The sequence below is a fragment of the Ictidomys tridecemlineatus genome, chromosome 13, assembly GCF_052094955.1.
Source record: "Ictidomys tridecemlineatus isolate mIctTri1 chromosome 13, mIctTri1.hap1, whole genome shotgun sequence".
Lineage (NCBI taxonomy): Eukaryota > Metazoa > Chordata > Mammalia > Rodentia > Sciuridae > Ictidomys > Ictidomys tridecemlineatus.
In genome coordinates, this window is record NC_135489.1 from 34,067,141 (window position 1) to 34,082,145 (window position 15,005).

The 15,005-nt window shown below is 48.0% G+C and overlaps 1 long non-coding RNA gene across 4 annotated transcripts in view; it reads right to left on the bottom strand.

Moving 5' to 3' along the window:
• The window catches only part of LOC120885796 (uncharacterized), a 229,016-nt gene that overhangs the window by 211,989 nt on the left and 2,022 nt on the right, over positions 1-15,005 (bottom strand). The gene's annotated exons all lie outside the window — the stretch shown is intronic.

Below are 15,005 nucleotides of genomic sequence, written 5' to 3' on the forward strand. Positions count from 1 at the left end.
GAAAAATTTAACTTGGGCTCACTGTTTCAAAGGGTTCAGTGCATCATCAGCTGGTGTCATTACTTTAGGCCTAAGGTGAGACGGAAGAGCATGGGAGAAGGGTGTGGCAGGAGAGAGCAATGTACCTCATGGAAGTTGGGAAGCAGAGAGCAAAGAAGAGAAGAAGGGGCTGGAGATATAGCTCAGTTGGTAGAGTGCTTGCCTCACATGCACAAGGCCATGAGTTCAATCCCCAGCAACACACAAGAAAAAATAAAGAAGAAGAAGAAGGGGCTGGGGACAACATATATCCTTCCAGAGGATCTCCTAGTGACCTATTTTCTTCAACTAGGGTCTACCTCCTATACTTCCTACTACCTCCCAATAATGCTATCAAATTATGAATCCACTGGGCCCTCATGATCCAATCACCCGCCCAAAGTTCCTAACTCTGAATGCTGCATCACAAGGGACCAAACCATCAACACATAAACCTTTGGGGAACTTTCCAGAATCAAACTACATTCTTGATCCACTTGCAGATCCAAATCCCATGTAGACCGAGGTTCAAAGTTCTCCAGACACCCATTCAGGCAATGTGCCTTCATTGTGCGTAGAAGGTTCCAGGCCTTAAGGATACAGAATTGCTTAATGCAGGGTGCCACCATCAAGGAGCTTACAGTTTACTGGGGCAGAGGAAAGGGAAGAATCAACAAGTAATTAATGAGATGATTGCAACTGTGCAAATGGCTGTGAGTGCAGAGGACGTCTGCCCGTACAGATGAGGAAGGCTCTCCATGCAGCAGACATGTTCACACACAGAAGGGAAAGCTGAGCAGAACTTAGACCACAAGAGAAGAGAAGGGGATTCCAGGAGGATCACAGGATGATATAGACCATGGACAGAGAGGATGAAGATGAGAGCCACTCATCCAGGACATGGAAAAGGAGGAGATGACAGGCGAAGGGTCCAGAAGGGAAGACACATGGGACTGGGTGGGTTATAAGGATTCTAGGATACTAAACCAATAAGAATGGGCTCTATCCTGGAGGTAATGGAAGCCAGTGATGACTTTTAAGGAAGAAAATGACAAAGTCAATCTATGTTTTAGAAAGTTCATTCCATGCCCAGAGCAATGTACATGTGGGTCAGAGAAAAGCAGGGCCAACGGCAGAGACCAGTAAACAGACCATGGTGACAGTAAGAGTGAAAGAATGAGGGCTCATGGGAAGGAGGTGACAGTGGAGAACGAACAGGACTTGGGGAACAGAGGCCTGCCTTAGATAAGGGAGAGGATGTCGTCATGAATATCCCAGTCCTGACTGAGATGACCAGATGGATGATGGAGCCTTCAGCCAAAATAGAGACTTCAGTGGGGGAGATGCTTTCTCTCTTAAGAAGAGAGAAATTCTGAGTCTGAGGTTCTTCTCCATGGAGAGTTCCAGAAGTTGTAATGAAGAGACTAGCTCAGTAAGAAAGAGGTGACCAGTACAGGCCATCAGGGTATGGAGGAGAACTGCTAATCAGTACACGTAGGGAGCGGCGCTGGAAGATGAGGAAACCTAACGAAAGTTCAAGAGTGGAACCAGGGTAATCCCAGGATCTAAGACCTACACAAAGTAAGAGGCTTAGGAGAGGAAACTAATGGGACACGAAAGGTGGACAAAGAAAATAATCAACTTGGAAGAAAATAAAAAGACTTCTAAGAGCAAGTGGTTAACAGCATTAAGGCAAAAAAATAAAAGTAGCTATTGGATTTGGCAATTAGGAAGCCCCATGGCTAAAGAACGGCTTTGGTGAAATGGGAGAGGCAACACCAGAGTGAATTGCCAACTAAAGAGAAAAAATTACGGAGTGCAAAAAGGGGTAGTTGCCTATTTCAAAACCTTCTGTAGGGGAAAGAAATGAAACAAGGGGTGTCTCAGAATAAATGCATGTCAGCACATGAAGGAACTGGCTGCAACAATTCACAATAGCCAAGTTACAGAAACAGCCAAGGTGTCCATCAACAGATGAGTAGATAAAGAAAGTGTGGTCTATATACACAATAGAATTGTATTCAGCCATAAAGAAGAGTAAAATTATGCCATTTGCAGGAAAAATGGATGAAAGTGGAGGACATTATGCAAAGTGAGATTAGCCAGACTCAGAAAATCAAGTGTCATATGTTTTCTCTCATATGTAGAAGCTAAAAAGGAAAAAGAAAAGAGGAGGGACCTCATGAAAAAAAAGGAGAGACCCCTAGACCGGAAGCTGGGAGAGAGGAAGGGAGGTAAAAGGAGAGGGAATATGGGCTCATGCGGGCATGAAATAGACTGAATTTTGCATTGTGTATGTATGAATACACCACATGGAGTCCCAATATTATGGATATGTAGAATGTACTAATTTAAAAAATTATAGAAAAAAAGAAAGAAACCAACTCCCTTGGCTAGGCAGATTGGAAAAAGCTTTAGGGGTGCTAGAAAATGGATTCCTCTAATGAGTGTGGGAATAAAAGAGGGGACACTGAAGGTCCAATCCAAGCCCAAGATTCCATGCCTTCATGGAAAATAAGATTAGTCCAAACAGTGGTTTCTGCAGCCTGTTTAGAATTGAACGCCAAACTTCAGCACCCGGACACCAGGATTGGAGGAGGAAAGAGCACTTTCCTGTGCCTTTTGGATGTGAAGCAAGTAGCATGTACCTTTTCCCTAGAGAATTATGTGAACTGGAGGCTACTTGGCTTGGGCAAGAGAGAAAAAACTCAGGTAGGAAGAATACCATGGAGGTTACCCCCAGGGAAATCAGCTCCCTGGAGGAGGGAGCCAGGGAAGGAAGATGAGGCTGAAAGCAGACTGCATAACTGGGGAGCCAAGCCTTCCTTCCTCCTCCGTGCTTCCCCAAGGACTAAGACATTGCTCCCTTGGACTCCTAAGAATAGCAAAGCCAGGGTAGCTGCTGGGCCTCCACCTCCTCAGCCACAGAGTTCTGCCTGGACAGCGGCAGAGCCAGCTTCCTGGGAACCAGCATCCCCACTGCCTGTGTCAGCCCTGGCCCAGGAACACAGAGCAGAAACGAGAGGAGGAAAGAGACAGATAGATTGATGGGGGAAGAAACCAGGAACAGAGAAAGAGAGACAGAGACAGACAGACAGAAATGCTAACAGCAAGGAAATTAACATCTGTTGATATAGAGTGTGTTTGTGATATGAGACAGAGAGAGAGAGAGAGAGAGAGAGAGAGAGAGAGAGAGAGAAATATCCAGGGTCTGTATCTAACCCTGATCACATCACCTCTCTGAACATTTAACTGCCAAAATTGTAAAATAAGAAAAGTAGATTAGAAGATGACTAAGGTTCCTTTCCATTTAAAAATCCTGTTTCTCAAATTCTGTATCTGTATATATAGAGCACCCCCAGAGGCCAAAAGCATTAGCAGCACAAAGAAAACAGAATGAACCCCGGTGAAGAAAATGTACTCACACAAACACACACACGTGCACACACGTGCACTTGTTGTGCACGCACAGGAGGGCGGGTGCTGTGTGGAGGGGGTGTCTATATTGAGAAAAATGGTTAGAACTCCCACACCTAAATCTGCCTGCTCAGTTCATATGTACATCTACTCCAGGTAAGTGCTAAACTCAGCTAAACTAAATACTTAACAAATGAATCATTTTAGGTTGTCAAGCTTTCTAGGTAGCTAAGGATTTACCCTTCAAATGATCAAAACTAATTTTAAAAGCCACCCCAGAGAGAAAATTTTTTATTATTATTATTATGAATATTTTAAGCAGACTGCCAAACCTGACTTAACTGCCAGCTCCCGATGGCTCTTAGTTTTCTGTTCTTTCAGCACATGGGGCCACAGGCCATGCCAGAGTAAATGAGCTGCAGGACCATCCTCCAGGGTCCCTTGCATAGGGGGAGGGGCACAGACCTGCAGAAGCTTCCTGATCCCGAGAGAGAAAACAGGGAAGGGCAGGCTTTCTTGCTGCATACCAGCCACCTCAGAGGGAATCTTACACACTGTAAGTGAGAGACAGAGCAGAAAGGAAAAGGGCAAATTTTTCAAGAAAGCCAAAAGCCTTGGGGCTGGGCTGACTTTCCTATTTGGGTGGCTCTGGGCCAACCATCAAGGGTAGTAAAAGGAGAGCAGGGCTAGGCAGAAAGCTGGGTTTAAACATATTCATCCCTGTTATGGGTCAGATATGAGCAATGCAAGGCTGTTCTGAGGAGAAATGATGAGAGTTGTAACCTAATAAGGGGACTGATGCACTCATGTGGATTAGTGGTGTGGTAACTACAGGCAGGTAGGGTGTGACTGGAGGAGATTCGGCACTGAGGGGCATGCTTTGGGGGTTTATATTTTGTCCTTGGTGAGCAGATCTCTCTCAGTTTCCTGGTGCCATGTTCTGAGCTACTTTCCTCTACCATACCCTTCTGCCATGGTGTTGCCTCACCTCTTAGGCACAGAGCTATGTTGTCAGCTGACCACGGATTGAACCTCTGAAACCAAAATGTGAGCCAAAATTTGTTCTCCAAGTTGTTCTTGTCATGTCTTTTGGTCACAGCAACACAAGCTGACTAAAGCAGTCCCCTGTCCATCCCACCACCTGCCTGAGGTGCAAGAGAATTCCAGAAGCTATCTGTTTGCCTTCTTGGGTGGGAAACACAGGAGAATTGGAGCCAGGGTCTGCCCCAGACCTTAGGCTGAGGCCTGCATAGGTTGCTGCAGAGGTTGCAGGTAGGTCGAGCAGGAACCAGGACCAGAGGCTACGGGTGGGTGTGACAGCAAGCTGGGCTCCAGAGATAGAGATCAAGGAGGTAGCTGCTGCTGCGCTTCACAGAGCTCATCAGGACCCCAGAGCAGCATGAGGACAGTCCAATACCCCTCCCCAATTTAAGCGTCTTCTATCTCTAATGCCCCCTGGGTTAGAGGGAAGAGGAGCAAGAACACCTCCAATGACAGATGATTTGACCATACCAGACTGGAATGCCTCAAAAAGAGGGCTAGGGACATTAAACCAGTTGGTCTGAAGTCTTCTTACACCTTGGCATGGGTAAGACAGGGCACAAGGGGCAGGAAAGTAACATGGCAACTAGAGAAAATAAAGACCACTCCTCAGTGAGAAGCTCTCTGCTACAGCTGGTGGTCTCTCCTCACCTCCTCTGCCCCTGCTGAGGGATGCTTCCCAGCCCCTGCCTGAGAAGTCCTACCCAGGACTAAAGGCCAGCAGCCCAATCAATAGGGTGGTGCCAGTCTGAGAGACAGAGCAGGGCAGGCACAGGGGCAAAAGGCAGGTACAGCCATGGGGACAAGAGGAAGGCTGGGGTCATGAGGGGTACTAGCTCTTCTGCCTCCCTGAGTACCAGGGCTTAGGGAAGGGCCCTACGGCCTCCTCTGGTGGCACAGGACACGGAAGCTGGATGACCTCTTTAGGGGCCTCACAGCCCCTTGGCAGTCTGCCTTTGAGCCAGGCTTGGACCTAACCTATAAGACTTGAGGGGCCAGAGAAAGCCTCAGGGTACCTCAAAACTGCGTCCCAACAAAGCTTTCTTGCTAATCATTTTCAAGAAGAAAAGCTGAAGGCTTCGAGTGCTTGATGAGCTCCCAGGGAGACCATGAGTGCAAAAGGAACAGTGAGCGAATAAAGGGAGTGTCCTCTGGGCTCTGCTGGAGAGGGGACTGGTCTGGGGCTGCACAGGTGGGTGGACCCTCCAAAGACTGGGCCTTGGGCTCTGCCCCTCCTCTGCTGGCAGCCCAGAGCCCAGGGGCATTGCCAATAAGACAGCAGTGAGGAGGACCCTCCAGGCACAGTGCCCTTCAGAGCTGAACTCTGCGTTTAGCCCCTGGGTCTCCCTGGCATGACAGTCTGGGAGACACCTAACTCTACTTGTCACAGGCCCCCAAGGTCCCCAGGTCCCACAGCCCATCATTACCCCTGTGCTCTGGACCATGTGCACACATAAATAGACACTCGGTGACAAAACACACACACACCAAGGTACTCAGCACTAGGACAAAGGCCTATTAGGACTTGGACACCCTCTTTTGTCCCTAGTCATTTAATTATTAGGTTCAGAATGGTGTGGACAAGCTGATGCCCTAATATTCTGCCATTCTCCCATGGGGATGCAGGACCTGCATGGTTTTTTTTGCCTCCTAGAAATCTACTTTTGTCATTGCCATCATCACCACCCTTGCCACAGGCAGAGCCAGAAGATGCTGTAGAGATAGCCCAAGTGTGGACCACAGAGATTTGTGACACGCTTGGTGAGGAGCGGTGGGACTCAGGCTGCAGGATGCTCATGAGAGCAGCCTCCATGTTCCAAAAGGGAGAGCGTAGGCAATGAGAAAAGCTCTGCTGCACCCAACTTGCACACAGAGATGCTTTACCAGTCAGATGGCAGCAGAACTCACACTCTATACACACAGGAGCAAGGATACCTGGTGCCAACTCAAGAGCTCAAAGTAAAGTAGGCCAGTGTTACTACAGTGGTGGGGAAGAAAGCTCTATAAGAGAAGTGGCATCAAACAAGCCACCACGGTGGGCGAGGGCATGTTCTGAGGAGATTGCATGGCATAGGATTTTTTAAAAGTAGGCCCCCTAATTGTGAATATTCACTGTCAATTCTGGGCTCTGTGACCCTGCGAAAGACACCTAATCTCTCTGATCTTAAGGATTCTGGTATTTAAAATGCCAGTGCCCCCCTTAAAATTCCCAGAGGGAAAGAACATAGCCTATAAAAAGGTTGACCACTAGTAAGGAAAACAAAGGCACAAATGTCAGATGAGGGTATTGTGTGCACAGGGGTAGGAGCCAGAGGACAAGGAAGACTGAAGAGCCGGGAGGGTCAGGCTCCAGAAGGGCAGGGCTCACAGGCCCCAGAAGGGCAGGGCTCACAGGCTGGAAGAGGCTATGGCTGAAGGGGCCATCTCTGAGGCCCCATCTCTGAGGAAGCTGCAGCCATGAAGGTGGTGGCCCTGCCAAACACATTGTCAGTCCAGCCCTGTCAGGGGCCCTCTTCCCATTGGCCGTGACTCTGACGGGGAAATCGGCAGGCCAGCCGCGCAGGCTTGGGCAGCGCAACAGACAAGGCCCTGGGGACAGCTTAAGTGGACAATAATTGCAGGTTATTATATACCGGGCTGCAGCCAATGCCAGGCGGCTATTAAGTGTGATTGGGAGAAATAATCCAGAGGAAGAGGATGGATGTGAGGACCAGGCGGCTCTGTCTGTTCTCAGGGCTGCTCTGAGGCCAGGGACTGTACAGAGACAGGCACGGGGTGGGTGCTGAGAGGAGCTTCCATCCTCACACCTCATCCTCTCCTCTTCCCGCCAGGTGTGCAGAGTGAGGATTAAAGTGTCCATTCCACAACTCAGGGACTCAGATCCAGAGAGGGCAATGAGGGACCCAAGAGCACACAGCAAGTCTCCACTGAACCCCTTCACAGGGACCAGATGGAGCCCCTTTGTTAGGTGATGGCCAGACACAGCAGCAGCTCTTGGCATAAAGTCCTCCCAACTGGGCTCTGGCTTTGGCCTTCGTAGGTGGACATGAGACTGAGCACAGAGCCCTCGGAACTGGGGGCAGCAATCAAGGAACCAAAAGGGCACGGATCCTACCACATGGGCACCAGGTCAGCAGACAGCACCAGGGCAAGGGACTGGAAATTGGGGGAGAATCAGGATAATAATGCAGCTGGTTATTTCTCCAAGTTCCATTTCCTCATGAGATACCACTCTGGGATGGGAGAATTTCACGTCCATTTTACAGATGAGGATACACCAACCAGGAACAATGACATGAACCGAGGACAGCAGGGCAGTGACGCTGTGACCAGAGCCTGTAGAACTCACACCTGGAGACCTTGTCAGAGGTGACCTTTACTCCATTCTGCCACCAGATTAGGAGGATTTATGGGGTTTTTTGTTTTGTTTTGTTTTGTTTTCCTCTGCTAACCAGACTTTCCCATATCAGTACACAAGATGGTTCTCTTTCTGGGATACAGATGGCTTAGGGTCAAGCCCCAAGGCATGTCACTGCGTGTATACAATGTGTGCATGGAACATTCTCCTACCCCCATATTCTCAGCTCTTCTAAGCCCACAAGTCATTTTGGAAGCAAAGAAAGGCACCATCACACCAGAAACACAGGCCAGGGGATTCTTAGAGGAGAATATCAGAGGCAACACCATGCCCTTCATTATTTAAGAGAAGCAACTTTTAGGGAGTCAGCCCGAACCTGATGCAAACCGTGATGAAGGCCAATGAGGGAACATATATGATGGTGGGTGGGGGGGCTAGCCCTACCAGCAAAAACACATCTTCAGGAGCATCCTATAAAAGACTCAGGGCCTCCTTCAGGTTTTGCCAGCCTGCCCCTCCCTCCTGGGATGGACTCCCTCCAGCCAGACCTTCCCAATCTGTGTGGACTCAGCCTAGCCCAGTGACTCTGCTTTGCATCACATGAGAACAGAAACCTGGCTCGAGGAAGGATCAATTACACTGTGACTCAGGGAGAGGGCACAGGGCCAGGGAATGAGTCACAGCAGCTCACCCACCCACCAGAGTGGGGGCAGTGCAGGCCTGTGTGGGAGCCTCCCTGGGTCTGGGTGTGCAGGAGTGTGTGGACAGGCTCCCCTCCACGTGTGTGTGCTGCAGGGTGAACACCTCTCTGAGCCTGAGTGCTGGTGTGCATCATCGAACTACTGGTATGGGAAAACCTCATGGGGGTCCCACCCTGTCATGTCTCCCCCCAACACACACACTCCTACCTGGAGACTTCACCCTCTTCTTCCAGTTTAGAAGAGGGTAGACTGAACTCCCACTATGGATCCCTCTCATCTACTCAACAATTCTGGAAGGACCACTGAGAAGCAGCCCCGAGTATCTTTTCTTTGCAAATTTCCATGTGCCATTAAGAGATTCTAAATGTTATTTTCTGCAACAGTTTATGCCTGGAAAGGAGAGATTTTGTTTACTTTTTAATGAATATACTCTTAATAATCATAGCTAACATTTGTTGGGCACCTGCTATGTGGCAGGCACTATCCAATTATTTCCTTTCTTAATGTTCATGACAATTATATGCAATATCATTATCCCTGTGTTTCAGATATGGAAACTGAGACTCTGAGAGCATGACTGTCTGCTCTCAAAATCCAAACTTGTTCTAAACACAATGGAAACACGTGTATGCGGGAAGAAATTTAAGTCTTATATATTATTTTTAAGCAATAGATGTTCAGTTGTATTTATAGACTATATTTTTTTAAAATTGTACTCTTTAAGCTAAATTTATGTTTAATGTGTCTGTTTAATAGGGGACCAGAATTTTTAAATACAATTCTACATGTACACTTTGAAGACTAAACTTACTAAAAGAAGGCTGCCATCTGGAAAGTATTGGGGGGTGACTTTCTTGAACCCCTGTGGTATCTTCTTTGAAATATGGCATCAAATCCTCATCCACTGAGAATAGAAATGATCTATAGAAGATGGGCCCCATATGGTGACTCTCCTTCTCAGCACATGTGTGTTGGGGGAGAGGGTGATTTCTCCCTTTGTACCCATCCTTAAACACCCAGGTACCTTCTTTATCTGGTCCTATGTCACCAATTACACACTTCTGTGTTGTCAACCGTCAGCATGTGTTCATTGAATGCCACCCTCGTCCTTCCTAAGAGCCAGCCCAGCTGAACACTCTGACCTGTGGCCACCTGCCACCCTTAGAACATAAGCCTGCCTAGGGCTGGGGTTGTGGCTCAGTGGTAGAGTGCTCGCCTAGCACGTGCAAGGCCCTGGGTTCTATCCTCAGCACCACATAAAAATAAATAAATAAAATAAAGGTATTGTGTCCAACTACAATTGAAAAATAAATATTTTTTAAAAAAGAACATAAGCCTGCCTTCAGCCCAACCTAATTACATAAGCACCCTCTCCAGCCTCAGCCTCTGCCTCCTCTCTTCAGACTACACAGCCACAACCTTCTTGTCAAACTGTCGTCAACACCCAGCTTCAGAAGGCTTGAGAAGGGCTCCACCCAGGTGGGTGAGTCTGAGGTCCCCAGAAAACATCCCTTTAAAGACCTGGCCTGGTGAAACACCCTGCATTCTCTTCTTCCTGCAATGCCATCCAGTTAAGGTTGCCCCGTCCCAACTAGCCACCTCACTCCTTCATATCACCTGCATAGCCTGCAGACATTAAGTCCCTTAACCCCTGCACTAGGTGAAGGGTTGCAGGCTGGACTGCAGGAGCCTGGAGGCAAGGGGGAAGTTAGCATTAGAGAGCCTAGTTAGAAGTGGTCGATCCAGTGGCATTATCAGAGAAGTCTTGGCCATGCTAAAGTGACATTTATCCACAGCATTGTGTGTGTAATAAATACAACTTACTATTCTGGTTTCCAAAGTGAGCCCAGTGTCTGAAAACCTCAGGGCTCGTGTACAATAAATTAACATAATTAAAAACTAATTAGTAAAACATCACAATTAAAAGGACTTGTTGCGGCAACACCTCTCAGGTAAGAAGAAGGGGCCAGAGTACCAGCAGCCAGTACACAGGGAAGGCTCTAAGAAGAGGAAGGCAACCGTGAGACCTTATGGCCCCTCAAGGCCTCCATCCCCAAGGAGCACCTTGAGAAACTGGCCTGAAGCACAAAGCACATAAGCAGCCTAAATGTCCTACTCAGGTCTAGGGACCAGACCCAACAGGCTGAGGGGGCTGCCCTTCTCCTCTGCAGGAGGAGAGTCAGCCAGACCCTCAGCCCCCAACAGCCTGTTAGCAATGCTCCGATAATATCGGCTGCCCAGAAATTGATCTAAGCACTCTATCTGCACTTACTCATTTAATCTTCAGGACAACTCTATGAGCTAGGTTCTTTTATTTTACAAATTAGGAAACTGAGCCACAAGGAGATTAAATAACTTGCCTGAAATCCCACAACTAATAAGTGGGAGAGGTAGGACTTGAAGCTAGAGAGGCAAAGCCAGAGCACAGGCTCTGCCAGCTTTGCCAGAACCACAGCCAAAGCCACTTTTTTCTGTTGAACCGGGCACTGTCCTTTTCATAAAATGTAAATTCTCTGGGGAAGATAAGGAGTCCATTTCTAACCCTTCAATGCAATCAAGCTCATCCAATCTAGGTACCCCTTCTAGAGCCCATTTATACCCTCAATCCCCATTCACTCACCTTAGAGTAATTCTTTACATGGAAACCACAGGTCAACATAGATGTGCCACTGTGTCATCTTCTTGGATGTGATGTGAGGAAGGAAATGAGGGTGGAAGGAAGGGATTACAAGTCTCCATTTTACAGGGGTGGGGGAAGCCGAGATCCAAGGAAGTAATGGCTCAGGACTCTTGCTGCCTTCTGGCTTTCCCAATCGCACCACATAGGATCTCCCTGGCTGATTTTGTGCCCCTTTATTCTCACATTGCCCTTCCATTTGCAGTATGTTCTCATCAAGTGAGGCCAAGCTCAAGTTTGGCATGGAAACCTGGAATAGAAGCTGATCAAAGGCCCAGAGATTCCCAAAAGCCTTGCCAGCCAGAGTTCGTGGGCAGGGAAGCCCTGACAGACCAGGGAAGCATGTTGCTGGGGCTCAACCAGCAAGGTAAACAGCTCAGAGGATCCTCTTCTGCCAGCCTTAGTATCTGTCAGAGCCCCTGGAGACAGCCTTGTCTTTCTGGGGGAGACCTTAGATTTTGCAAACACATATAGCACCTTCTCTCTCATTCTCTTCCTCCCCTCAGAAGGTTTGCTTTCCTGGTCAGACTCTCTATGGGCTCAGGTAAGGACCCAGAGGTCCTTCCATGGTCTACTCTAGGTAGCAGGACACTCCTAAAATTAAGTGTAAAGTGGTGGGAATTGTTTTTCTCTTTTGTTCTCATTCCTGTAGTTGTTTATACTATTAAGTCTTCCCAAATTATTCAAGGACAAAGAAGCTCTGATATTGTAATGAAGACCTAGACAGAGCAGAGGCTGCCCCGGAGCCCCATCTTTCCAACCCACTGGTATCCACGTGGAAACCCCTCTTCATTTTCACTGGAGAACTCACTCCCAGACTGGCAACTCTAACATGCCTCAACCTGCAAGCCACCTCCTTTCTGTCTTCCCAAGCTCAACTGCCCCTGACTACAGGGACAGATCAGGGCTCTCCACTCCAGAAAGCCTTCTATGGATACCACTGTTCACTTGAGCTCCACCTTCCTGGGGGCTCATATCTACTGAGTCTGCTCCTTTCACTCATGCCCTTGGGTAGCCGCTGGGTTCTCTGAGCCGGTCTCTTTGCCCAAACATATGAGTTCACTCCAGAGAATAGAGGAGACCCATATCTCCAGGCTGCCTCCCTGTCCTCTGCAGGTCTGGAGAGAGTAGTCACTCCATAGAAACCTCTGGAGACCTGGGCTCTTGATGGGGGGAGCCCAGCTTAGATGGCAGCTCTATTTTCAGCTGGGACACATCATAACCTTGGAGAACTTCCTAGCCCAAGTCTAGGCCATCAGCTAGTTCTCTGGCAGCCTGGTACCCTCTGTATTTGTTTTAACAAGTGCTCTGATTTCCTCAAGGCCAGTACCCACCTCGAAGATAACCACACCTAACTTGAATTGTTTTCTTTTCTTTTTTTTTTTTTTTCTATTTTCTCCTATGTGGAACTTCTCATGCCTGGAAGACATTTAACCATCTGTTGCCATTTGCCGTTCTGAGGTTTTTTGCTGGATATGACTTTGGTCTTTCTATCTAGACAGTGAGTTCTTTGTCCTTTCTCTGATGCTTCCAGTGGGAGATCAGAAGGACTGGGTTAACACAAGAATGATGGAGTGGTGATGACTCCAAGCCAAGCAGCAAAAACGAATGAGGTTAAGTAGTTGTGTGTCCTCTGAACTGCCTGTCTTGCCCACCCTGATTTGGGGATACCAGGGATCAAACCTAGGGGCAGTCGGCTACTGTGCCACATCCCCAGCCCTACTTTGTATTTTATTTAGATACTGGGTCTCACTGAGTTGCTTAGCACCTCACTGTTGCTGAGTCTGGCTTTGAACTCAATATCCTCCTGCCTCAGCCTCCCAAGCAGCTGGGATTACAAGTGTGTGCCTCCATGACTGGCTGAACTACCTGTTTTCATCTGCAATCTAAATTCCTTCCCAGAGAGTGTCAGCCTGGGCCTTCAGCTTCCCCATCATTAAGGTCTAGATGAATTAACACAGTATTGACCCCTGCCCCAGTCGGATTAGCTGTTGGAATCTATAAACTCCATCTTGAGTGCCTACCTGTGCACCCATCACTATAAAAGGGCTTCAGAGAAGGAGGAGAGATCCTGGATTCCTACTATCCACAAGTGCACTATCTAGATGGAGAGAGAAATTTACAGGCAAGAGAGCCAGAGCACATCCAAGGATGTGTGGCCACAGCCAGGGCTGCAGAATGTGGTTCAGTTGGCACCAGATGGAAGAGAGTGATGGGGGCTCAACTAGAGGGAAGTAATGCACAAAGGGCACCCCCTTTGGAGGAGGGGAGGATGAGCAGGAGGCAATAATGAAGCCTGAGTTCCTAACTCTCCAACCCAAGACCTCAATCCCACCTGGGGCATCCTGACACCCACCAGAGATGAATCAGCAACAAAACTGACAAACCCAGACCGAAAATGAGAATCACTTGTTCCCAGCTCCCACTTCCATTTGCCAGTCTTCTCCCTCCCTCCCCGCTGCCTCTCTCTCTCAGTGGTTGGAATAATTGTGGCCATGAAGTGGCACTTGGATAAAAAGTTTTAAATCTGCTTAAATGTCACAGTGAATAATACTTTGCCCCTATCTTTACCTAATTACATTTCTCTTTGATGATCTAAGGTTAAAAAAAATTAACTCAAGTCTTCCTAGAATATCAAGGGCAAGGATGCCAAAGATCCAACCTAACCATGTTCCATACTATTTTCTCAGGGGTCCTGCTCCTTTACTGCATTCATTTGAGATACCTGTCTGTATTATTTCATTCTCAATGCTCTGCTATGGCAGAGGGAGAGGTGAGAGCCTAAGGATCCAGCTCTGTGCCTTTAAGAGATCAATGCCTTGGCAGAAGCTGCTTCTGCAGCTGTTTACACAGGTAACTCAGTCATAACAGAACGGGTGTCCTGGCTGTTTCTGCCCCAGCAAGTTGGGGGAAGATGGGACAATTCTCCATACACCTGCCAGAAAGCTGAGAGGTGAGGGATGTACTACTCCCCTAAAAGAAGATAACCTAAATCCAAAATGAGCCAATATCAGGTGGGCTAGAGGAGAGGGTGGGAAACTTGCCTAAGAAAGAAAAAGCTCACCCTGGCCTTGGGTCCTCATATGAAGAGGCACAGAACAGAGGAACAGTCTTGCAGGGAGCTGGAATGGGCATCTGGAATAGGTGCTCCCATTCATTAACAACTCTACTCCCCCATTCACTCCTGCTCAGGGACTGCTTTTATTTATGTATTGGCTATTATTATTAATAATAATGTGAATAATTGAACACCTGTGAATGATTTACTTGGCCCTGGAGGTGGCGGGGGTGATGGCAAGAAGAAGAGGGTAAACCTTGACCCTCTCCTGTGCAGCCCCTCTTTTCCAGCTGCCTTCAGTTGCCTGCCTTCACTTCCCATTGTCATGACTTTGCTTTGAGGGGGTGGGAGGCAGAGAGAAAAAAGAAACCTCAAGTAGGAATTACTCTCCTTAACTCCCCTGTGATGGCAGAAAATATAGTCCACTCTGCTGTGAGATCCTTGCAAGCACCAGCAATGCAAGATGATGTTGCAAGAGATATTTTAGATAGTTATTAGACTCTGCTGATGTGTCCTGGGAAAGGGGGCTCTCAACCTGGTAAGCGCCTACACACACACACACACACACACACACACACACACATACACACACACGCATGCGTGAATGAGCACAGAGTATGGATACAAACAGCATCTGTGCACATGACCAGGCTGCATTCACACAGGCACACAGTCGGAACTAGACAAATGCACACAGCTCCTGCCACACACATAAACCCTCCGTGTACTCATCGG